The 24,287-nt window shown below is 39.3% G+C and overlaps 1 long non-coding RNA gene across 1 annotated transcript in view; it reads left to right on the top strand.

Moving 5' to 3' along the window:
• LOC111773381 (uncharacterized) overlaps nucleotides 1–24,287 on the top strand; it is a 160,685-nt gene that overhangs the window by 55,078 nt on the left and 81,320 nt on the right. Inside the window, exons 4-5 of the long non-coding RNA XR_011438985.1 lie at nucleotides 14,452–14,545; nucleotides 15,121–15,194. This is a non-coding gene — a long non-coding RNA (uncharacterized lncRNA). The remainder of the gene's footprint in view (nucleotides 1–14,451; nucleotides 14,546–15,120; nucleotides 15,195–24,287) is intronic.

The raw sequence follows: 24,287 nt of genomic DNA, 5'->3' as shown, positions 1-24,287 counted from the left end.
TTCCTAATTTTAGGTTCTTTAAGACTTTCCATCTTATTTTTACTTTTATTAGCTAATTCTTTCATATATTCCATGGGAACCCTGTGTACTAATCAAGATGAACTAGGTTATGCTTCAGTAACAAACAAACCTCAAAATTTTGACAATTTAAATGCCATAAAAGTATATATCTGATGTGGATTAGCAGGCAGATTCTGATCATCTTGTTTACCCAGGGACGGCCTGAGAGGAGCTTCATCCCAAAATTTAGACCCACAATTGCTGAGGCTGGAAAAGGACATGGAAAATTCTGTATTAGCTTTTAGATCTTCTTCCCAGGAGTAACACACACTGTTTTCCCTCACATTTCACTGGTGGAAGTTACATAGCTACGCCTAACTTCAATGAGGTGGGAAAACGCAATTGTACTAAGTACCTGGAAAAACAGGACATGGAAAAAAATTGAATAGGCCTAATGACTCCTACAGTCTGGCTCTCTATTTCTGATTGGATCCCAGATTTTCTTTACTTTCATCTTTACAATTTGAGCTTCTTCATGCGGGTCTTACCCATTTATCTTAATTGGAATTTTTATGACCTATAAACTCCCAAATGACTCCATCCATTTGAATGACATTGCACATTGCCTTGTATTGTAGTTATTTTTGTACATACACACAATGGGTATCTGCTATTCTCAGTGCAGACCTATCTTGTTCCTTACCCTACTAGGTTGGTCTTTGTAGCCAGAAAACCAATCCAAAGAAGTCCTAGGGACAAAATCTTGCCCAAAGATAAAAAACAGAGATGCCCATTTCCTTGAGACCCTTTCTATTTTGTGATGATACCACTCTTATTCCCCACCTGCTATGCTCACTTAGGTTTTCAATAAATGTGGCAATGGCAGCAAGCAACTCCAGATTTTCTCCGTCTGAAGGCCAGCCAAAAGTCAACTTTGTCATGTGCTTGCTAGCAATGGAAAAGCAATAGAATCTGCCATTTCATTGTTAGACTAATGCATTAGTGAGTGGCAAGGTGCCATCTTGAGCAACAGCGGTAGACTTCCAGCTCTGAAGACACTCTAAAACCATCGCAAACAATGACATTGTTTTGATTTTCCAGGTTAGGGACTAAGATCCACACGTCATCTCATGGCCAGAGTATCAAACTGATTTTTCTTTCTTGACATTTGGAGGTTTATGACCATGTAGCAATGACAAGTGGAGGAAAGTGCCAAGCTGCTGAAGCCCCATAAATGGAACCATCTTTGTTGACTTGTTAAACAATTATCTGACTTATTGAAAGTGATATCTCCTCTTAGTTAAGCGGCAAGTGTTCAAGATGGCCATTTTTTCTTTCAGCAGTCCCATAAAAGGAGAGTGAGCACACAAGGTATGAAGGAGCAATAGAGCAAATGCCAAGAGAGAGAATGTAATCCTTGGGAAGATTTGGGAGGAAAAATGTCAGGTTTTAAAATAGAGACTTGTCCCTGAGCTATGAGTAGAAACAACCTTGCATTTGCTTTACTAAGTAGGAGGCTTCTTGCAAGTGGGGATAGTTTTTCATTTTTCTTTCTTTCTCATCTTGCAGTCCAACAGTTTGCATTGCCTAGAGGAGGCATAAACACTTATCCAATGAACAAACAAAAATTGATTCAGGCTTCTTCTTCTATCCGACAGGTGGCATTGTTGTTTTATAAACGGCTTTAGAACGAGCACTGCAGCTAAGCGACCACCAGCATCCGTTTTTGTTGTTGTTTTTGGGTTTTTTTCATAATCAACTTTTATAGAATAGGGCAGTCACGAGGAGCACATATATTATTCTTTTCAGAACACTTTGTCTTTGAGAGGACATATAAGGCTGATGAGTCATTTCAATTACAGAGCATTAGCAAATGATAAGAAATATCCGAATTTCTCCTTTTGATTCCTCTGGATGAACAGAGAAGAATTCTGTTTTCTCTTCATTTCTATCAGAGATCGATTTAACCATAACTCATACTACTTGAATTTACATATTAATTTGCTAATTCACTTATGCATTGTAACAGTGGCATTACACAATGTGGGTTTCATGCTTACCGTACAAAGCTGGAAAAGGAGGGAGCTACAAAAGAAAAATGATACCCTATCTTTGTTGTCCAAGACTTTTGAAATAATTAGTAAGAATAAAATATATATAAATCCCCCTAGAATAATCCAGGCACGATGCTTTTGTGTTGAGTACTAATTGTGTTGAGAACAAAAACTAACAATTTGCTGAGAATTTACCATATGCCGAACACTGTTCTAAGCATTTTTTGGATGCCAATAGCAATTTTATGGAGTAGGCACTGTTATTATCCTCACTTTGTCAATGAGGAAACTGAGATCTGTGGGATTTAAGTAGCCAGGTCATGGCAGGCAGCGTGACTCCGCTTACAAAAACAGCTGATACTCAGTCCTTGCCACACGCCAAGTAAGTGTTTAAGCCCTTTGCCTACGCTATATTAGTTAATTTTCATGATAACAATTTCAATTATTAGCCATTATCTTTATGTTACTTTTATTTCCTGAAAAGGGTTAGCTGTCTTTCTTAACAAAATATAAAGTCGTTTACCTCTCGACTCTCTGAAAATAAGCATAAGAGATTTGTGTAAACATGGATTTGTTAATTTAACTTCAAACATGACCAAACTCCGGAACCTAGTGATTTACAGGCATACTTCATTTTATTGTGTTTCACTTCATTGTGCTTCACTGATATTGCATTTTTTACAAATTGAAAGTTTACGGGAACTCTGTGTCGGGCAAGTCTATCAGTGTCATGTTTCCAACAGCATTTGCTGGCTTTTGTGTCTCTGTGTCACATTTTGGTAATTCTTGTAATATTTCAAACTTTTTCCTTATTATTATTATATTTGTTATGGTGATCTGTCATCAGTGATCTTTGATGTTACTTTTGTAATTGTTTAGGGGTGCTGTGAACCATGACCATATAAGATGGCGAACTGAATCTATAAATGCTGTGTGTGTTCTGACTGCTCCATCAACCAGCTGTTTCCCAATCTCTCCCCTTCTCTTCAGGCCTCCCTATTCCCTGAGATACAGAAATATTGAAATTAGGCCAAAATAACCGTACAATGGCCTTAAGTATTCAAGTGAAAGGAAGAGTTGCACGTCTCTCACTTTAAATCGAAAGCTAGAGATGATTAAGCTTAGTGAGGAAGGCATGTCAGAAGCTGAAATGGGCTAAAATCTAGGCCTTTTAAGCCAGTTAGCCAAGTTGTGAATGCAAAGAAAAACTTCTTGAAGGAGATTAAACGTGCTACTCCAGTGAACACACAAATGATGAGAAAGCAAAACAGCCTTTTTGCTGATGTGGAGAAAGTTTTCGTGGTCTGGAGAGAAGATCAAACCAGTCACAACATTCCCTAAGCCAAAGCCTAATCCAGAGAAGGCCCTAACTCTCTTCAATTCTATGAAGGCTGAGAGAGGGGAGGAAGCTGCAGAAGAAAAGTCTAACGCCAGCAGAGGTCGGTTCATGAGGTTTAAGGAAAGAAGCCGTCGTCATAACACAAAAGTGCCAGGGGAAGCAGCAAGTGCTGATGGAGAAGCTGCAGCAAGTTCTCCAGAAGAGCTAGCTAAGATAATTCATGAAGGGGCTACACTAAACTACAGATTTTCAATGTAGATGAAACACCCTTGTATTGAAAGAAGATGCCATTTAGGACTTTCATAGCTAGAGAGGAGAAGTCAATGCCTGGCTTCAAAGCTTCAAAGGACAGGCTGACTCTCTTGTTAGGGGCTAATGCATCTGGTGACTTTAACATGAAGCCAATACTCATTTACCCTTACAAAAATCCTAGCACTCTTAAGAATTATGCTAAATCTACCCTACCTGTGCTCTATAAATGGCACAACAAAGTCTGGATGACAGCGCATCTGTTTACAACATTGTTTACTGCATATTTTAAGTGCATAGCTGAGATCTACTGCTCAAAAAAGCAGATTTCTTTCAAAATATTGCTGCTCACTGATAATGCATTTGATCACCCAAGAGCTCTGGTGGACATGTACGACAAGATTAATGTTGTTTTCATGCCTGCCAACACAGCATCAATTCTGCAGCCCATGGATCAAGGAGTAACTTCAACTTTCAAGTTTTATCATTTAAGAAATACAATTCATAAGGCTATAGCTGCCATAGACAATGATTCCTATGATGGATCTGGGCAGAGCAAATTGAAAACCTTCTGGAAAGGATTCACGGTTCTAGATGCCATTAGAAACATTCACGATTCACAGGAAGAGGTCAAAATATCAACATTAACAGGAGTTTGGAAGAAGTTGATTCTAATCCTCATGGATGACTGTGAGGGGTTCAAGACTTCAATGGAGGAAGTAACTCAGATGTAGTGGAAACAGCAAGAAAACTAGATCAGAAGTGGAGCCTGAAGATGTGACTGAATTGCTGCAATCTCACGATACAGCTTTAACAGATGAGGAGTTGGGTCTTATGGATGAGCAAAGAAAGTTGTTTCTTGAGATGGAATCTACCCCTGGTGAAGATGCTGCGAAGATTGTTGAAATGACAACAAGGGCTTTAGAATATTTCGTAAAAGTAGTTGATGAAGCAGCAGTAGGGTTTGAGAGGATTGACTCCAACTTTGAAAGAAATTCTACTGGGGGTAAAATGCTATCAAACAGCATTGCACGCTACAGAGAAATTGTTTGTGAAAGGAAAAGTCAATCCATGCAGCAAACTTCATCGTTGTCTGATTTTAAGAATTGCCACAACCACCCCAGGCTTCAGCAACCACCACCCTGATCAGACAGCAGCCACCAACATCAAGGCAAGACCCTCACCAGCAAAAGGATTACAACTCACTGAAGACTTAGATGATGGCTAGAAGTTTCTAGCAATAAAGTATTTTTTAACTAAGGTATGTACATTGTGTTTTTAGACATAACACTATTGCACACTTAATAGACTACAGTATAGTGTAAACAGAACTCTTATATGCACTAGGAAACCAAAAAAATTTGTGTGGCTTGCTTTATTGTAATAATTGCTTTTTGCAATGGTCTGGAACCAAACCTGCAATATCTCTGAGATATGCTTGTACTAAATGTCATGAGAGTATGCACTTTTCCCCATAAGGGACATCAGTTACATTTTATCAAGCATTTTAGTAGAAATTAAAAATATACATATTTGCAACTCTTCATTCCTTCCACTTCAAAAAAACCTGTTTTCAGCTATGGGAAGAGTGGCCAAATGGCTAATTAGTATTGCTGAAACTCCACCCATTTCGTTTTGTTAATATACCACAAAGCCTTTAAAATAGGGAAATTATGTGTATATAGGTAATATAATGCAACTAAGTAAAAAATAGCTAATTTTTTTTATCCTTCAAAAAAACTGAGAAAACCCACATAAACTCTGACAACCTATAGGCTTTCTTTGGCTGAAAGCGACTATGAGAACTTTCAGTCCCCAAAATATATATTCCCGGGGGTGGGGAGTGGGCGTTGAGTGGAAACAGCAAAAAATAAGGGAGATAAACTTGATTTCTAACAGTTTGATTCTAATCACAGTATAGGTTACCAAGAACATGTAAATATAATGATCTTATTTAGAAATTTACCAAACCATTTTGACAGCTCATTTTATAAACTTATTTTTTCCATTGTTGAGGAATGGGATATTCTGGTTAATCTAATATTCCGAGTAATACTTGCCACAGATACTTATTAACTCAATAAAGCTGAGTTTTAGGATTCCTAATTAGGCATCTGGACACTTTACATGAAGGCTAAAAAGATTTTATTTTTAAAGGGAAGTGACTAAGTGTTATAAATATACATTTTAAATTTCTACTAAAATACTGGTAGAAATATTACTGGTATCTCTTACTGCAAATTGGACATAATAAATTGCTGGAATTCTGTAATTTGTCTAGAATTAAATTAATACCTAAATGTTTCCCCAAATCTCAAATCAGAGTTCAAAGAATGAAACTTTTTCTTGTGATTCTCATGTTTATTTTCAACGAGTTGAGAGGCAATGCCTTTATATTCATCCTTTAAAAAAAAAGGAAAGAAAAAAAAACTTTGACATAAGTTTAGACTCACACAGGGAGAAAATTCATGGCTCTCTAAATTGCTTATGATCTATTTTTCCATGTTTGTTACGCATTTCCATAGGTTTAATTAGTCTATTTTCCAATCATAGGGAACTAATTATCAGGGTATAAAATACATAAAATGTTGCCTTGATGGTTTTTAACTTTCTCTGTTCTCTGGAAAAACCCTAAAACCAAATCGAGTTTTATTTCCTACCACTAGGAAGAATTTCTAGATACCTCCTAAGACAAATTGTATATTCATGAGGCAATATGTGATGAGAATAGGGAGATTTTAGTGTTCATTTCAGCAATGGCCTTCTGAAAAATTAGAAAGAAGGCTGATACCTCAAGGTGGCAAGATGTGGGAGAGGCAGGCATTCTCAAACTGTGTTGGCTGGGAGGAGATATTGTTTACAAACTTTCTGGAAGTCACTTGAGTAATTTGTGTTAAAAAAAAAACCTTTAGCAAAGTGCAAACTCTTTGACTTTGCAATTCTACCCCAGAGTTTATCTTAAGAAAACAAATGGGCATTTGTGCAGGGATGTAGGTACAAGGATATTCAACACATTGCTGTTTATAGTAACTAAAAATTCAAAATAACCCAGTGTCCATCAATAGGGAATTGATTAAATAAGTTATATTGATCCATACAACAGAATACTATACAATGATTAGAGAGGAAGGCATTTAGTAACACGGAGAATGTTCATGGCATACTGTTGAGTGACAAAAAGATTACAAATGTTGATGCTTTTGTGGAAATAAATATGAATTTATGTATGTGTGCACATACGAATAGAAATAATCAAGAGCGCTACATACTAAAATTCTAACCATGGTTTCATTTAGATAAGATTACAGATTATTTTAATTTCTTCTTATTTATTGTGCTTTCAGAATCTATGTAACATTTAGTACAGGCATATCTCGGAGATGTTGTGAGTTCGGTTTATGTATACATGTGTTTATATGTATACTCAGAAAAATAAAGTAAAGCTGTTTGATTTAACACACAGAGCAAAACAAAACAAAATGAACCCCTGGAAATGATATCCACGCCCTGGTTATCTAACTCTCCAATCAAGAGCTTTAACTCTTAATTTAATACACATTTTTGAGTAATGGCTATGTACCAGGCTCTATACTCCTGGTTTCTTCTTTAGCTCTTCAACATTGTGCCTCCCTTCGCCTCCCTTTCCCTCTCGTCTCCTCTCCTCTTCTTCCCTTTCCTCTTATCCCCTTTCTTTATTCCCCTCTTCTCTGATTTCTTCCCCTTGGCTTGTTTTGAATCCCCTGATCCTGCTTCTCCTCAAACAAACACATATGCAATTTTCTTCCATGCACCAGGACCCTCTGAAAGGTTCATCTACTCTCACGCTTTCTATTTTCTTCCACTCTCCCTTTTCAATTTCATTTGCTCCTCAACCTTCTTCAACCCGGATTTTGTGCTTTCCTTTCAAAGGAAATTTATCTGGCAAAACCATTAATAAACTCCTAACTGAAAATTCAAAAACCCTCATATAAAGGCTTATTTTTATATTTTCTTCTGGTGTTTCCCCATATGTCTACGTAGTTTCACATAGCTATAACTATAGCATAGAAACAATTTTTGTATTTTATTTCTTTTTAACCCAGTACTGTTATTCTCTATATCTCCATTCCATATTCATCATAATCACATTCAACATTTGCATGACATTGAATGGTTTTACTCAGGGTTAAGAACCTGGGCTTTGGAGTTACCCTGTATTCAAATTTTATCTCGACCACTTACTGGCTGTGTGATAGGTTCCTTAAAATGCAACATAGTGAAATGGGGATAGTATAGCACTTATGTCATAGGGCTATTAAGAAGATAAAATGAGATAATGTAAATTAAGCCTCAGAACAGTGGCAAGCACATAGTAAACATTCAATAAAAGCTACTTTTATTACATTCTATCTAAATGCACCTTACTTAACTCACATACTCTTCTTTCCTGGACATCTAAGTTAAACCTCTATTTTATTACTATAAAGAAAATTGCAGTGAGCATTTGGTGCAAATACAACTTTTTCTGTCCTTCAGATTATTTGGTTTAATTTTTAAATATAATTCTCTAAAAATGAATTCCCAGAATCAGAACAAAAGTGTTCAAGAGGCATGGACATCTCATATCTCTGGACCACTTTTCTTCAAATGATGGTTCTCATCTGAATTGTCATCTGCAGTTGGTGCATATACAAGCTCTCCCAACACACCCAACACTGGAAAGCATCATGTCTTTCAATGATTGATAGCTTAATAGATGTAGAATTGCACCTTATTGTTATTTCAATAAGAATCTCTTTAATTTTTTATTGTGACAACTCTTCTAAATGCTTGTCCACTTATTAAATTTTGTCTTGCATAAATCACCTCTTCTTTAATGTTCAAAACTAAACTGTTGATTTTCCCCACACAAAACTGCTCTGTTTCCCAAAATCTCTATCTAACAGTAGCACTTCCGCACTCAGTTTCTCAGGGCGAAAGTTTGGAATCATCCTTGACTCCTTTTACCCACAATTTACATCCGATCGTCAGTAAGTCTGTGCCTTTTTCTTCAATAAAATCTGGAACACAATTCAATCCAAGACAACCCAGGCTACAAAGAGGCTTGAGTAAATTTTCTGGGTTGATGTAACTGTTCTTTATCTTGATTATGGTGCGGTCACTTGACTGCACATATTTGTGAAAGCTTATTGAAATGTATGTTTAGAATGGATGAATTCTTTATGTAATTTATACCCCTACAAAACTGCTTTGAAATTTTTCTCTTGAAAGGAAACTTGGCATTCAATTTACAGTGCTTTGCCTTTTGTGTTTTAACAGAAATTCAGTTTCCAACATGTTTTAGTTTCTGTCCTTGATTTTCCATTTGGATCTAGATTATGCCTTTCCCAAAAGTTGCAAATTCATAAAGATCTCTCCCAGCTTGGTCTTGTCTGAAGAATTTGCTTCTCCAAGAGGACTTGAGCCACATAATCCATGTATCTCACAGCTATTGCAACTGCCAAGAGTGCCCAGTGGGACAGGTGTCATCTGTTCTTGAAGCACTCAGTGCCTTCCTTGATCAACTATGTGTGGTGCCTCCACATGAACGATACCACTAGGGTCTCTGTGGATTTGGCCACAGACAAGTGCCTGAAATTAATGCACTTATAGTTTTTATTTTGAAGCCGAGTGAAGGATCAGGGGATGCCACAGAGGAGCAACACCATAAGCAGCTTGCACCTTAACGTGAGTTGGTTATTCAGCTGTTGACAGTTCCCAACATTCCAAGGGAATGAGATTTAAGTTAGGAGAAAGGGATAAATCCAGAGAAAGAAGAGCTTTCAAGAAGGCCTGGAATGAAGAACTCTGGGAAATTAGTGCAAACACTGGATACCCAGAAAATGAGAGGCTGGGGCTGAATGAGAAGCAGGATCCTCGGGAACCAAACACAGGAGACCCTGCTTTATAATTGTGGCCGATTCCTGCTTGATTGGAGCTCTGGGGGTGGCTAGAGCTTCTAGAGATAGAGCTGAGCTCCTAGTGCCCCTTGCATGTTGAACTAAAGGCCACCCCTTTGGGAACTCACCCTTATGGAATGCTGGGATAGTTTATAACAAATAATTTTAAATTTATTCTTTAACCATAGCTAGTTATCAGCAAAACCATGATTCAAACCTGAGACTTCTGATTCTGAAGCCCTTTCTCAGCCCACTGTGCTGAGCTACCTCACAGACCATTCCCTAGGAGTTCCCACAGATAGTAATGATAATAATAATAACAACATCAACCACCACAACAACTATTATTACTAACATTTATAGAACATTTAATATGTGGCGGGCATTATATAAGCCAGAAACTAGGAGTTACTGTTGGTCTGTCCCCAAACCTTTCAATTTTGCTTCTTAAACCCATTTCTTCATCTCCATTGCCTTATTCTGAGCCCCTCACCTAGACGACTGCAACTGCCTCCTAGCCAGGTACCTCTCATCAACCTTGGTCTTCTCAGAATGCTCCACATTTCATCCAGAGAAACTTTTTCAGAACACAAATTCTATTATGCCCCTCCCATGCTCCATGCTTAAAATGCTTCAGTGATTTCCCATTTCCGTCAAAACAAAGACAGAACTTCTTAATGTGGCCCACAAGGCCCCACCCCTGCTTCTAGGCTCTTAAACAGCCCCGCTCTGTTCCGTGGCCTTCAATCATTTTAGCTTTCTTTTTTCTGTGAATGTTGCAAGCTCGCCCCAGCCACAGACGTTTGTCTATGCTCTTCTCTTTGCGTGGAATGACACCTCCTCTGCCACTCTGCTTCACCCTTCACCTACGAAATTCCTGCCTCTTCTTCACGTCTCGGCTCCAGCATTATTTCCTCAAAGAAGTCCACGCTCATTCCATATTTTGGTTGAGTCCAATTATCATACACCTTCATAAAACATGTCCTCTCCTCCAGAGCACCTATTTAGTTATAATACATTTACTAATATGGTTCTTTGATTGCTATCTCTTCCTGTCTAAATTGAAAGTTACATGAGAATAGTAACTGTGTCTGTTTTGATAACTGTTCTATCTTTAGTATCAAGTATAAAACATTTATTTAGTAAATATTTTTTAAATAAACAATCCTAAGAGATAAGTTTCTATTATTACCCCAATTTTCCACAACGCAACTAGAGACAGGTAATATTAAACGTATAAACTGCAAATTTTAATTGTGTTCTGGATAACGCTTTCTGGGTAGGTGATATGAATTAGCTTTATCTGGTTCCCTCATTGTCACTCAGCAGCAAGACCGACTTTAGAGAATGGGGAACAGGAGGTAAGGTTTGATGCGGTACCACGAGGTGAGAAAGGTTCAAACGCACTTTCTGCTAGAGTCCACAGGAGATAAAGTGCTCTGAAGACACAGCCTGGGCTAAGGGAAATGGTCTTCAGGCTTGGAGAGGCCTGGGGTTGCATTCCAGCATTTCCCTCTTAGTAGGTGGGTAACCTTGAGATAGTAACCTAACTCCCCTGAGTTCCTCATTATAAATGGGACAATTGATCTTTCATGAGCTTGTTGCAAAGATTAAGTTATGTGATAGCATAAATCTAGCAATTTCATTCCAAGGTATTTACCCAAGAGAAATGAAAATATATGTCCAAAAAACCACACCATGTACATGAAATTTCACAGCAGCTTTATTCATAATAGGTAAAAACCAGAAACAGCCTACTTGTCTATCAATAAGAATATGGAAAACCATCCTGGGATATACTCATTCAATGGACTACTTTTCAACAACAAAAAAGGAATGCAAAGTACTGATACACAGAACATGGATAATCTCATCAACCTGTTGTGAGTCAAAAAAGCCAGACTCAAAAAGAACAAATGCTGTATGATTCCATTTATGTGAAGTTCTATATCATGCAAAACCATTTTTTTGTGAAGTAAAAATAAATATATAAATGATAAAATTAGTAATAATTGGAATGGTGATTGCCTTTGTGAGGGAGTGGAGCAAGGATTGACTGGGAAGGGCCATGAGGGAACTTTGTAGGGTAAGCATAATATTTTCTATCTTGAAAGGGACTTGGGTTCACATATATGAAATATATGTATATTTATCAAAACTCAGCAAATGTTTGCTTAAAATTTATGCACTTCATTGTATGTAAATTCTACCACAAAAGTAAATAAAACTGTAAACACGTATCAAACTAACGATGTTCACACTGGTATCTTTAGGGGAAGTGTAATGATGGCTACAGTTTGCCTAGAATTGCATTTTGTAAAAGGTGGATTGATGGAGCGATGAATAGATAAACAGCTGTGTAATAAAACAAGTCTGGTGAATGTTACTGGTAGAATTTCATTGGTGGGTATATGGGTGGCCACTGTAAAATACTTTCAACCTCTCTATATATCTGAACATTTTCACCATAGAATATTGAAAAAAGAAAAATCAAATGAGAGCAGCTGGATGCAGTGATCATTCACTGATTAAATTGCAGGTTTCCCTATTGCTTCAGTCTAAAGAAAATTCTCCCATGAAAGCCATATAAGATGTTCTGGTTGTTATGGGAACCAATCCTCAGTCTTTTGAATCAGTCTGTGCTGCTGTTTACTATTATCTACATCTTTCCTGACATGCTCTCCTCTCTCTTTCCAGGACTCCTTGCTCTCGCGTTCTCCTTTCTAGCTCTGTATTCCTCCTCTTTCTCTCTCATGTTGCTACTCTTCCTCCATCTCTCTAAATACAGGTGTATACTCTTTTTTTCTCTCTCTGATATCTCCCTCGGTAATTCCATTCAGACTCATGTCTTCCATTATAATATCCACTCCAATAACTACCAAATCTATTGTCAGCCCTATCCTCATTCCAGAACGTCAGTTGTACATTCTGAACTGTTTTCTGGTCACTTCTATCTGGATGTCCCCAGAATCTCACACCCAAATCTCTAAGTCTCTGTAATCACCTTCTATGCGTTCCCAGCACGTGTCCGTTGTACCGCCGTCTTCGTAGTCACCTTCTATGCGTTCCCAGCACGTGTCCGTTGTACCGCCGTCTTCGTAATCACCTTCTATGCGTTCCCAGCACGTGTCTATTGTACCGCCGTCTTCCCAGCATCTCTGACTCCTCCTCTAGCCCCTCAGCCTGCATAGCAGGTGAACGAACCAACCTCCTAAATCTCTCGAGCACCCATCCCATCTTCTCCAAACCTTCTGTTACCACCCTAGTTCGGTTGCTTGTTACTTTTCTGCAACAACTCTGTTGGAACAGTCTCCAACTTGGTCTTCTGCTTCCTGTTTCTCCTGTTTATCTCTCCTGACAATTGTCTTTCTAAAGCTCAACTACAGGGATGTAACCCTTCAGCTCAAGTATTTCTAATGATTTCTTATTGCTTAGAAAGTAAAGTTCAAGCTGCTTAGCCAGACTTTCAAGGTCACAATGTGGCCTGATCATGGAATTTTAACCCCATTTCCCAGTTCTTCCGTTATCTCCCAATCCCATATTCCAAACGAATGCTCCCAGTTGTTTCCCCATTCCCATCCCAAGACTTCTCATCCATGTAGATTGGATTGAAATATCTCATGAAGTGCTCCCTGGCCTTTCCTACTGGAGAGACTCTCTAGTCTCTGGACATGCACAGTGCTGCATTTGATGTTCTCTGAGTGAACTGAGCATTTGCTCTCCTGCCTTGTAATTACTCATTTGTTTACCCCATGCCCCTTAATTAGCTGCTAGCTCCTTGAGGGGAGAGTGCATATATTTGATTCATCTTTGTATCTCTCACAGTGCCTACCAGGGAGCCTTGCGCATAGTGGAAACTAAATAAAAATCTGTTTATTCAACTAATGAAAATTATATGGGAGAGAAATGTAAGTTAAATAGCAATATGGGTATTTAGAAATAGGTCATGTTTTAGCATTTCTATTACTATACTGTTAATTTTTTTCATGTGTAAGTTATTGCTAACTACTTATTTCTTCTTTGTTGCAATTCCCTTTATACCCATCATTTTTTAAAACCACTGGCAAAGGATTCTTTTTATGCGTGGATTATAGAGCACAGAGGCCAGATTAAAGCATAGCACCACATAACAGCATCACCATATTGGTGAGCATGTGCACATGTATGTTCAGCTGCTTTCCCCAAACACTTATGCTCCAGTAGAAAGCTGAATGTCATTTGAATATTTTACCCAGAATAGTACTTTTCAATTTGGGCCATATTAGGAGATTACCATAAGGTTGTATTCTCTTGTTACACTATCTTTTAATCTCAAATTCATAAATAGCTGCAAGTTACAAAAAACCTAGTATAATCCTACTGCTGAAAAAATATAAATAATAATTATTGATTAAATAGGGTCAAGTTTAAGGGGAAAATGGCAATTTAATACAAAGAAAGTATTGGAGAAATTTTGATATTTTCAAACGTTAAACACTGGGGATCAACTATCAGACACTGGGGGGTCAGCTAAAAGTGATCTTGGGTATTTTAAACCAACACTGTCATTTTCACGTTAGAAATGTGAGCCATTGGCTAAGGAAACTTGGTTAATTAAAAGGATTGAGAGGGGAACCAGGCATCTGACTCCTTATCCAGTGTTCCTCACTGCTCTATGCCATGTCCCTCAAGAGATTTTAAAGTAAAAGAATTGCCTGAAAATGATTTCCCCTGTCTCTCCGGTTAACCACGTACATCATCATTATCATCTTCATCACCATCCCTAACTGCACTGCATCTGACTATGTGCCAGGCACTGGGATATATAATTCATGAACATTATCACCTTACGAGGTTGTAAGAGGACTCTCTTACTACCGACTTCTGAGATATTATTAATCCCTTTTCACAGATGAGGAAACTAAGCTCACAGTGCTGGAAGTCAAATGACCAACAGCCCCTGCCTCAGAGTTCACAACTTAGTGCAGGAGAAAGATGCTGCCAAGGTAACTGCACCTCTCCCTCACAGTTTCATCAGGGGGCCTCTAGTGTACCTTTGCTTGCCATAATTAAATCTGATTACTCTGTTGTAATCATGTTGTTCTCACATGGGAGAAGACAGAACAAGGCAGAGGTCTTTTTCGCTATCACTCATGTTCCTTCTCATCCATCTGGGCATATTTCAGGAGCCCCATATGTCCTCTTCACACTGGGTCTTCTATCCTACAGCTATCTGCTGCAAAGACTTTTATTCCTTCTTTCTTGGTATTTATTATTCAGCCTTACATACACACACTCTGTAACCTATCACAATTTAGCAACTCCAGAAAATATATTTGTTATAAGAGCCAAGAATTAATACAGATAGACTGTATGCAAATAAATAGGATGGATAGCACAATAGTCCTTTCAAAAGAGAATTAGAGAGGGAAAAAGTCATTGTCATTCTGGGGGAAGTCCAGTATTAGGCTGATGGTTTGAAGTGGATTTCTTGCTCCCACACCGGGACTCAATTTTCAGAAATCTCATTCAGGCCTTCCTTTTCCTTGATGCTGAAGTGAATACAATTGTTTTTTCCCAGGACCTTGTCAGCAGAGATCTGGATTGGCTAATTGTGTTCGTTCTAGCAGACTGCCAGCATGGTCACAATTTGATGTAAGTTCGTTCTGTGTAGAGTGTTGCTGTCACAAATGGTGCATGTAAGGGATTTCAAAATCTGTCTCATGACTTTCTAATCATTCCAAAACAACCCTGTTTTCCCAGCACCACTAATCCTGCCCTGGCACCAACCTCTCCTCCTTTGTGGTTAGCCAGCAGTGGAAGGGGCAGAGGAAGAGGCTTCTTGGTGACAAATCTGGTCACTGTATTGATGACTTACTCATTTATTAACTGCCTGAGCTTGTACACATGACATGATTTCTCAAAATCTCCATTTCTCTTAGGTAAAATAGATGGAATAATAATGCCCACTTTGTGGAGTTTTTGTGATGATTAAATTAGATAAAACAGTGCAAAGAACAGTACATGTCACATAGTCAGTGCTTAATAAATATTAGCAAACATTATTATTATTCCATCATGACACCCCCGTCTAATGGGCAGCTGAGACTGGGGGCAAGACAAGGAGCAGAAAAAAAAGCCAAAGAGTAGATTTGAAGCAGAGCAATCCAATGACAATAGACTATTGTCCCTCCACGTTTCTTGTCAACCCTGATGCTGAAATGCCTACAAATCTTGGGTTTATGAATAAAACTTAACTTACCTGTAATTCACAATCAAAATGCAAGGATTAAAAAAGAAGATAGAAAGTCATCTTTTCCTCTGTCTTTCTACATTTGGACAGACGAGAAGCAGGGTACAGAGAGACAGATAGAAGGGTTAAAATGGATCCTCCCCTTGTGCACCAAGACAACACAGACATTGCTGCCAGCCAGTCAAAGGGCTAGCATCTCTGCTTTCCCTCACTCTAGGAAACTGACCCATGGTAGCCTACCATGTGAGCAGGAAAGATCAGAAGTAAGTTTGACTTTCAAAAGGGAGGAGGATTATCTTGGGAGAAAATGTAGTTTTCACATAACAGGTCACTGTGTCAGCAGAAAGTTTATTAGACAAAATGCACAGTCTGTTTGCAGAGAAGTATGTTGTTACCTGGCATGAATAAATGTAGTCGCTAAGTGGTGCAATTAACATTTGGCAAACCCAACCCAGGGCACATGATCTTCACTTCCAAGCTAAGCTTGGTTTTAGGTGAGTTTCTTCTCTGTCAGGGGGACAACGTAGTTTGGTCCCTACATATCCCTTTCTATTTCTTACCAGGAGTCAAAGATGAGCTCACACAGCCTCTGGATCTATATTAAGATAATAAAGAATCCCCGCTATGATGGCACCTTTTTGTCCCAGCAGCAGTAACACCAAAGGCCTTTGTACTTCTTCCTCCCCAGACCTGCTCTCTCTTCTTCTACAGGAAGAGAGACAATTTGGGGCAGGCTCACAATAGCACATCAGTGAGACAGCCAGAGTCCATGGGGAGAAAATTTAACCACAGGGATGATAAAATCCCCAGGCTTCTGGACTAGCTGTGTGTTTGAAAGTAAGTAGGACGGTAGAGATGAGAAGAGGAAGAAAACTCGCTGTCCATCCTGCCACCCATCACTATTTCCCCAAAGATCCCCAAACCTACGTTTTACCTAGCCCGCTGGGATCAAGCGCTGATTCATTGATTAATGCATTCAACAAATATTGATTGATTATGTTCTATGTGCAAGACACTGGGGATACAGCAATGAACAAAACAGACAAAAATCTCTGCTTGAGAAAAGTAGCAGATAGGATCAGAGGTTTAACAGGGTGTAAGGTACGGGGTGCAGTGGACATACAGGCTGCTATAAGGACTTTGGATTTTACTTTGAAAGATATAGGAAAGCGTTGGTTATGAACAGGGGAGTGACATCATCTGCCTTACATTTTAGCAGGATTGTTCTGACTCTGGTGAGTACAGCCTAAGGAGCCACAAAGGCAGAAGCAGGTAGAGGACTATTGAAATCATCCAAATGGGAGATGATGACAGTTTGGCCCAGGGATGGCAGTTAGGGGCTAATAAATTGGGTTCCATCATTATGTAAATGGATTTTGAAACTTTGAGAAAGGATGAGATCACTTGGGGAGTGAGTTCAGCCAACAGCTGAAGGCTGGGACACTCCCACATTTAGAGGACAGGGAGAGGAGGAAGAAACAGCAAAAGAGACTGAGAAGGAACAGCTAGGAAAATAGAAGTTATTCTAGAAGCCAGTTAAAGAAAGTGTGTCAAATACTACTGCTAAATCAAATAAGATGAGAATTGAGACAAAATCTTTGGTTTTAGCAGCTTGGAGGTCATTTGAAACCTTGCTGAGGCAGTTTCAGTGGAGTGGTGGGAGGAGAAGGAGGGGCATGTAAGACAGCTATTGGGGAGAGCAGGAGGGAGACTTGAGTAGGGGGATAAAATATGGTTGTTGGGCAGCATTAAGGACTCGCTTGAGTTGGTGAAAATGACCTTAAGGAAGACAAGTCAGTGTGGTTCGTGTCTTTCTCCAGCCACACTTAACTGCATTGTTGGACATAATCAGGGTTGTAGTTTTGCCAAGCAGATAAGATGAAGTACGAGGGAGGCATGAGATTTGGAAGTGTGTGAAAGGGACTCATTATAACAACTGATCATGGACTTTAAGCTGCATAAGGAAGGTGGAGAGGAGTGAGAATAGGGAGGAGTTCATAGGATCAATAAACTAAAGGAACAGTGACATCGAAGGGTGGTTGACTTGGGTACTACAGGGAAAGAGTAGGAATGTAGGTTGAAGTGTAGGATGTTTGAGATTGAGATTACAGAAGATTCCAATTATTGATAATGAAGAGTTCTGGAGCATGGCATGATTAGCTGGCATGGCTATAATAGGTCAGCATTTGTGATAAAAAATAACAAAGCCTGCATTAAAACTTTCATTAGCCCGTAAAATTGTCATTGGCCCTATAATACTTGATTTAATTTACAAATACTTGTTCCCATCTGTCCCCATTCCTGTTGACTGAGCTATGCTAGCCTAAGAGTACAATTATCAGACTTTTTGAAATCCATCTTCAAACTATTTATAGGACATATAGGAAAAGTTTTGGGGAAAATATTTTGCCTGGCAACCACTTAAATATGGCTTTATTCAAACCTTGTCAAGCACATAATATGCATTCAATAAATAGCAGTCTACGTTATGGTTGCTGTTCTTATTGCCATCATTTGTTGACAGACACAGCCCTCCCCGGACTAACATGAAACGATCATCATCAGAATTTCAGCTCTTCTCTCCTTGTGATTGTTCATAACTGTACATTCTAGAAATCACTTAGGTAAAAATCCTAGTGGTCCTTTTTCTGAGCAATGAATTACAGAGCTAAGAGGTAAGTGGAATGTCAGAATGTAAGTGAAAATTCGGTATAGTTTCAAGATTCTCATGCAGCAGAGCAAGATGCCCAGGCAGAGACGGCAGTCCTGGCTTCCACGGCCACTCCTGGACCCATCCGTAGATGTCAAACCAGGAGGAGGGCTTGCCAGTTGTGTTCCCTGTCCACCTGCCTATGCACCCTGGCCACTGCCCTGAGATCAGGAAGGGATTTTCGGCCTTTATAGCTGCAAGGAAATTAGACTATGCAGGGAAAGGGTGCTTACCAGTATAGTACGTCAGACTGGTAGAGCCTTTAATAATTTCAGATGTTGGGATTCGGTCCAAAGGGGAACAGTGTACCTGGAATCAGCTGAAATATAGAGAAGGGCCTGGAGAGTAAGGAGGGTACTTCTGGGAATCTGAGCTTCGTCCATGAATGTCTCTTGGAGGTGGGTGGGCCTCAGCCTTCTTTTACTGTTGTCCAGCCTGTTTGTGCTTAGAACAGGAAAAGTCAAGGTTGAGAGGATGGCAGCCTCTGGACTTGGGGTAAGGAAAGGGAAAGAGAAACCTGTCTTGGCTGCCATGTATGCAACATGTGCTCAGCCCTTTATGTCCATTATTTGGTGCAATCATCACAACAACACCATGTAGTTGGTATTAATACTATCTCTATTTTATAGCTGAAGAAACCGAGGTTTAAAAATAAAAGTAACTTGCCTGAGATTACCCAGCTATTTCAGTGGCCGAGCAGAGCTTTGAACTTGTGTCTGCCTGACTCCAAAGTCCGTATCTTTCACACCTCTACGTGTTCCCCTCTGTGATCGTCCCACAAGAGCTTACAATGGACAAGGCAGTGTATATACCCTGTGTCTATCTAACATAATCTCCACAATCCACAGAGAAGGTTACATGGCTAAGCTTGCACAACTGGTACACGCTAAGGTCAGCGCTAGGACACCCTGTTTGTCTTGAGTCCTAACCTTCTTGGAGTGATAGTCAGATAAGAAGAAAGGAGAGTAGTTAGCCCCCCTGCCCTTGGCCTGCACAATGACAGCCAACATTTTCACAGCTCTTCACAGTTAACACATCATTTTCACATTACAGCTATTTCATTTACCACTCAAATAACTCCTGCAGGCATTTACTAATACTATTTCCATTTTTCATGTGAAAAAGAGATTCAGAAAGGCTGAGTGACTCTCCCTGTAACACTCAGCTAGTAAGCCGTTAAGAAGGGCCAGGCCTTTGGACTTTTGACTGTAGATGTAATTCACTCATTTGTTCAACATTTGTTGAGCACTTCCTGCATGTCAAGCATCCTGATAAGGCCTTGGGATCTGGAGGTGAATGAGGCACAGTTCTGGCTGTCAAGGAGCTCACAGTCTAACAGGGGATGCAGCCAAACAAATCAGGTAATTACAGTGGTGGGTAGCAAGCCTTTCCTCTGAGTTAATGCAGCCACAGCAATTGACAGGGAACTTGGGAATGAGGCCTCCCCTGGCAGAACTAGTAAGGTACTGATGGTAAGACTCCTTCATACACTCCAGCCTTTGTCAACAGCAGTCATTTTTTTTATGTGTGTGAAAAGTAATGTGTAACCAAGTTCTTACTGAAGGAAAGAGGGAATTGATTACAGGATGGAAGGACAATTCGTTTCAGGGTTTCAATATCTAGCTGTCATTACCTCAAATGTCTTCACACTCTCGTGATCAAAGGACCACACTTCTATACTACCACAAGCTCCTCTCAGACACTGCTATCAGGCCCAGAGAAGGGAGCTCAGGTCCTTGGTTGGGTAAGAAAAGAGATTTTAGAATTGTGAAAGAATGGTAAAGGAGGGAAAGACACAGCTTTGCATGGGTCCTAATAAAAACAAGTCTCTGATGAGAAAAAGACCCAAAGCACTATTTTCATAAAAATCCCTCTGGAAAGCAGCCAGACAGGCCAGGTCAACTCTAGCTTTGGAGCCCGCCTCTGTGACTATTTTGGGATTCAGAAGAGGGAAAGCCACAGAGACGAAGCACAGCTGAACAAGAGGAAGCCAAGAGTTTCATCAACAAAGACTTCATCTTGACTTGTTTTACAGGGGAAACAAAGGTGAGGGGGCCCTTTGCTCTCCCTCAGGGATGTGTTAAGTATTCAAAAATATTAATTTTGGAACAACGGTGCCTACAATTTTGAAAACAAGCATACAAGCCAGAGCTGTAGTTGATTGGATTGGCAGAAAGTCCCTCTGAACCCCCTGAGGATGCCCATTCCAAGTCCCCACAGCCCTTCTACAGAAAATCAAAATGACATGACACACAGACCAGGAAATACTCAGCCAAGTGAACTGCAACTCCTGGGCACCCCCAAATGTCTAACACAAACCATAATTTAGCATGTTGGGGGAGCCCAGAATTTTTAACAGTTACAAAGGAAATAAAAGCTTTATTTGACTATCCTCAAGCACTTTGCTACAAGTTTCAGTGTCAAGTTTTCATTCTTGCAGCCGAGTCTTCCAGAATGCAGGGTCAGCTCCTCACTACATGCCTCCAGCACTTGTATGCACTTTGAAGCCCTGTTTCCCTAACTCCAAATGCGGGGTTTAATCCTACTGCCCAGTATCCACTCCGAATCTCCAGCACTAAGTTTAGCCTTCTTTCTTGTGTCCTCAAAATTCAAAGCTGGCCTGCACAACTCAGTTGGGACCTTCTGTTTAGTAGCTGCTCATTTGAATGTATAAATGTGTACAGTACCACAGTAGTGGCTTGATGTATTCTTTCTCCAGACCTCGTCTTATGTTTAACTCTAGAAAGAATGCATTAACTTGAAAGAATGACTACCTACTGATGGAACTTTGAAGAACCAGAGCAGATTGGAGAGGGTGTCTGAAAGCAGAGGGTATCTTCCTCATCTCCTTATATGATGACACAGAGATAGTTACTCCATCTCTTTCTGGGTAAATTTAACTCTACTTCCAAAAGTACACTTGAGAAAATATTTTGGTCACCGATGATAGAATTTATAAGCTTATGGAATCCTATTACACAGGAAAAAAGAATCTATTAGTGTTTGATATATTTTCTTCCAGTCCTGGACTGTAGGACTCAGCATTGTAAAAAATGTCATATTTTCCCAAGCTGATCTGTAAACTCAAAGGATAGTGGATAGATACATGATAAGGCAAAAAAATGTCAATGATAGAATCAAAGTGATGGGTATGAATGTATTCACTGTAAAATTCTTCCAACTTTTCCATATGTTTAAAATTTTTATGATAACATTTTGGGGAAATATATTACTATTGTTGTGCCCATAATTATAGAAAAATATTTGCCCCTCGACTCTTGTTTTAGGATAAATTTTTTAAACTGTAATTACTGAGTCAAAAGTATGAATATTTCAAGGTTTTTTAATACTTACATGAAAATATTTCTCCAAACATTTGTTCCAAGTTATACTCTCACCAGTAGAATATGTGAGACTGTTGAGATAGCATTCTTTAAAATTATGAGCAACTTTTATGACTCATAATTCACAGTCATGCACTGCATAATGATGTTTCAGCCAATGACGGACCACATATCTGACAGTGGCCCCATAAGATTAGTACCACACAGCCTAGATGTGTAGTAGGCTATATTACCTACGTTTCTGTAAGTACACTCTGTGATGTTTACAAAACAACGAAATTGCATAATGACACATTTCTCAGAATGTCTCTCCATCATTAAGCAGCACAACTGTATATATAGTAAAGTTCACAGATCTTAAATGGACAGCTCAATAAGTTTGTATACTTGTATACAGCTGTGTAACCAACAGCCCAAACAAGACAAAGAACACTTCCATCACCCCAGAAAATTCTCTCATGCTCCTTATACTGTTCCCTACCGGCTCCACCTCATGCTGATGTCTATCTACACAGATTAGATTAGTGTTTTCTAGAGTTTCTTATAAATGGAGTGATATGCTTATACTCTTCTGAGTCTGTATTCTTTTGCTCAGCATGTTTTAAAGATTCATTCCTGTTGTTTCAGTAGTTTATTCCTTTTTATTGCTGAGTAGTATTTCATTGTATAGATAAATTGCAATCTATTAATTCGTTTGTTAATGGACATGAGATAGCATTTAAATAAAAAATATCCTATGTCTCTTCATACCATTCATATGAGAAAGCAAGTTGTATGCATTTGACCAAGGTCTTTTGAAGTCAATGGTTGTGCACAAATAAGTAGATAAAACGTAGTGAGGGTTTTAGGCACCTGTTTCAGGTCAGAGGAAAGGCACCTGCAGGAGGGTGAACCTGCAGGCACCCCGGAGGCTGGACATGTTTAGAACACAGAAATAGGACACTCAAAAATCATCTTAATCCATATATATTTCTCTTAAAAACATACAAATGGTCTATAAGAAAAGACAATGTTTTATGGCCAATTTATACTTTCATTTTTTGGCATATACTTTGAACAGTGTATGAGAATTTCCCACGAGAAAGTTCATTTTATCTTTTCTCCACACATTTCACTACAACTTAATTAACTGGAAATGAATTCTATATTTAATTCTTATGGAATTAGGTTTATGTAAGAAATGAAAGGCATCCAGTCAAAAATCACAGAATAGTATCATAGAATGTTAGAGCTGGAAGGGACCCTGCGGTCATCGAGCTCAAATTCCTTATTGTGCAAGTAAAGAAAGTGTGGTGTTGGAGAGATTGCATGATTTGTCAAAGGCCCCACAGCAGGTTGTACCAGACCTAGGGCCAGAACTTTGGCCTCCTGGGGCCCAGGCCATTTTCCGTCATACTCTACCACCTTGCCTTTCAATGGGCTGAGGCCAGGTGGCCTTATAACTCAGGTCCTTTGGACCGTGGGCTGTTTTCTAGGGCACAGAGGATTCATCAGGCCAAAGTGGGAGTGTGTTCCCCTCCTGCTTTGACTGTGAAGCCTCCTTACCTTCCAGACCTTGGGCTATGAAGCCACCCTGTACTTTGCTGTATGTGCAGATCTCAAGTTGTGCCATTCTGCAAGTCTAGCCTCAGACTTAATAGCATAGCAAGGGTGTGTCAAGCTCAACACCCATTAAGCTTAAGAATTTTTAATTATTATTTCTGAAAATTTCACATTTTTATAGCAGCTGAAATGATTCAGAATGTCCACACGGGGTAATGAGCCTCTACTTCAGCAAAGGCAACAAAAAAAGAAACCTTTATGAAATACTCAGCCCATAGCAATAAATTCAAACTTAAAGACATCATCAGAAATAAATAACTTTCCAAATGAAAAAAGGATTGCTAGAACTGGTGAAGGGCAAAGGCTGGCCTCCGTATTAGATAAACATAAAGCAGGATGGTGCATGACAGCGTTCATATGGAGCTTTGGTGCAATCTCAGCTATTAGGTGAAGCAAGCCGACTGATCACGGAAAACTCCTGGGTGCAAGTTTGCATTAGCATAATGAGGCACTGAGGTGTCCCTGGCTCCGTGTTTTGTAATATTCTCGGGAAAAGGTTTATCAACACCTCTTTGATGGTGGAAGAGGGGAATGTGATGCCAACTCACAGCCAGCTATCTGTTAGATTCTTAAACAGAATCATGATCCTCAAACTTGTTCAGGGAAATAACTAGAAGCCATGATGCTCGGAGTAAAGAAAGCAACATGGAACGCTGATCTATTTCATTCCATCAAACATATCTGAACACTTTTACTAGGAGAAAATATGACTCTGTTATATGTAAGCAATGTGAAGTCGTAGCCACAGCACACCATCCACAGAAAAGCAAGGTCTTACACTAAGAACACTTGGTTGTTTACAGGTACTTTCTGTTTTTCCAAGAGAGCAAAAGCTTAAG

The sequence above is a fragment of the Equus caballus genome, chromosome 5, assembly GCF_041296265.1.
Source record: "Equus caballus isolate H_3958 breed thoroughbred chromosome 5, TB-T2T, whole genome shotgun sequence".
NCBI lineage: Eukaryota > Metazoa > Chordata > Mammalia > Perissodactyla > Equidae > Equus > Equus caballus.
Note: the sequence above shows the minus strand (reverse complement) of the source record. Positions and strands in the feature narration are given on the sequence as shown.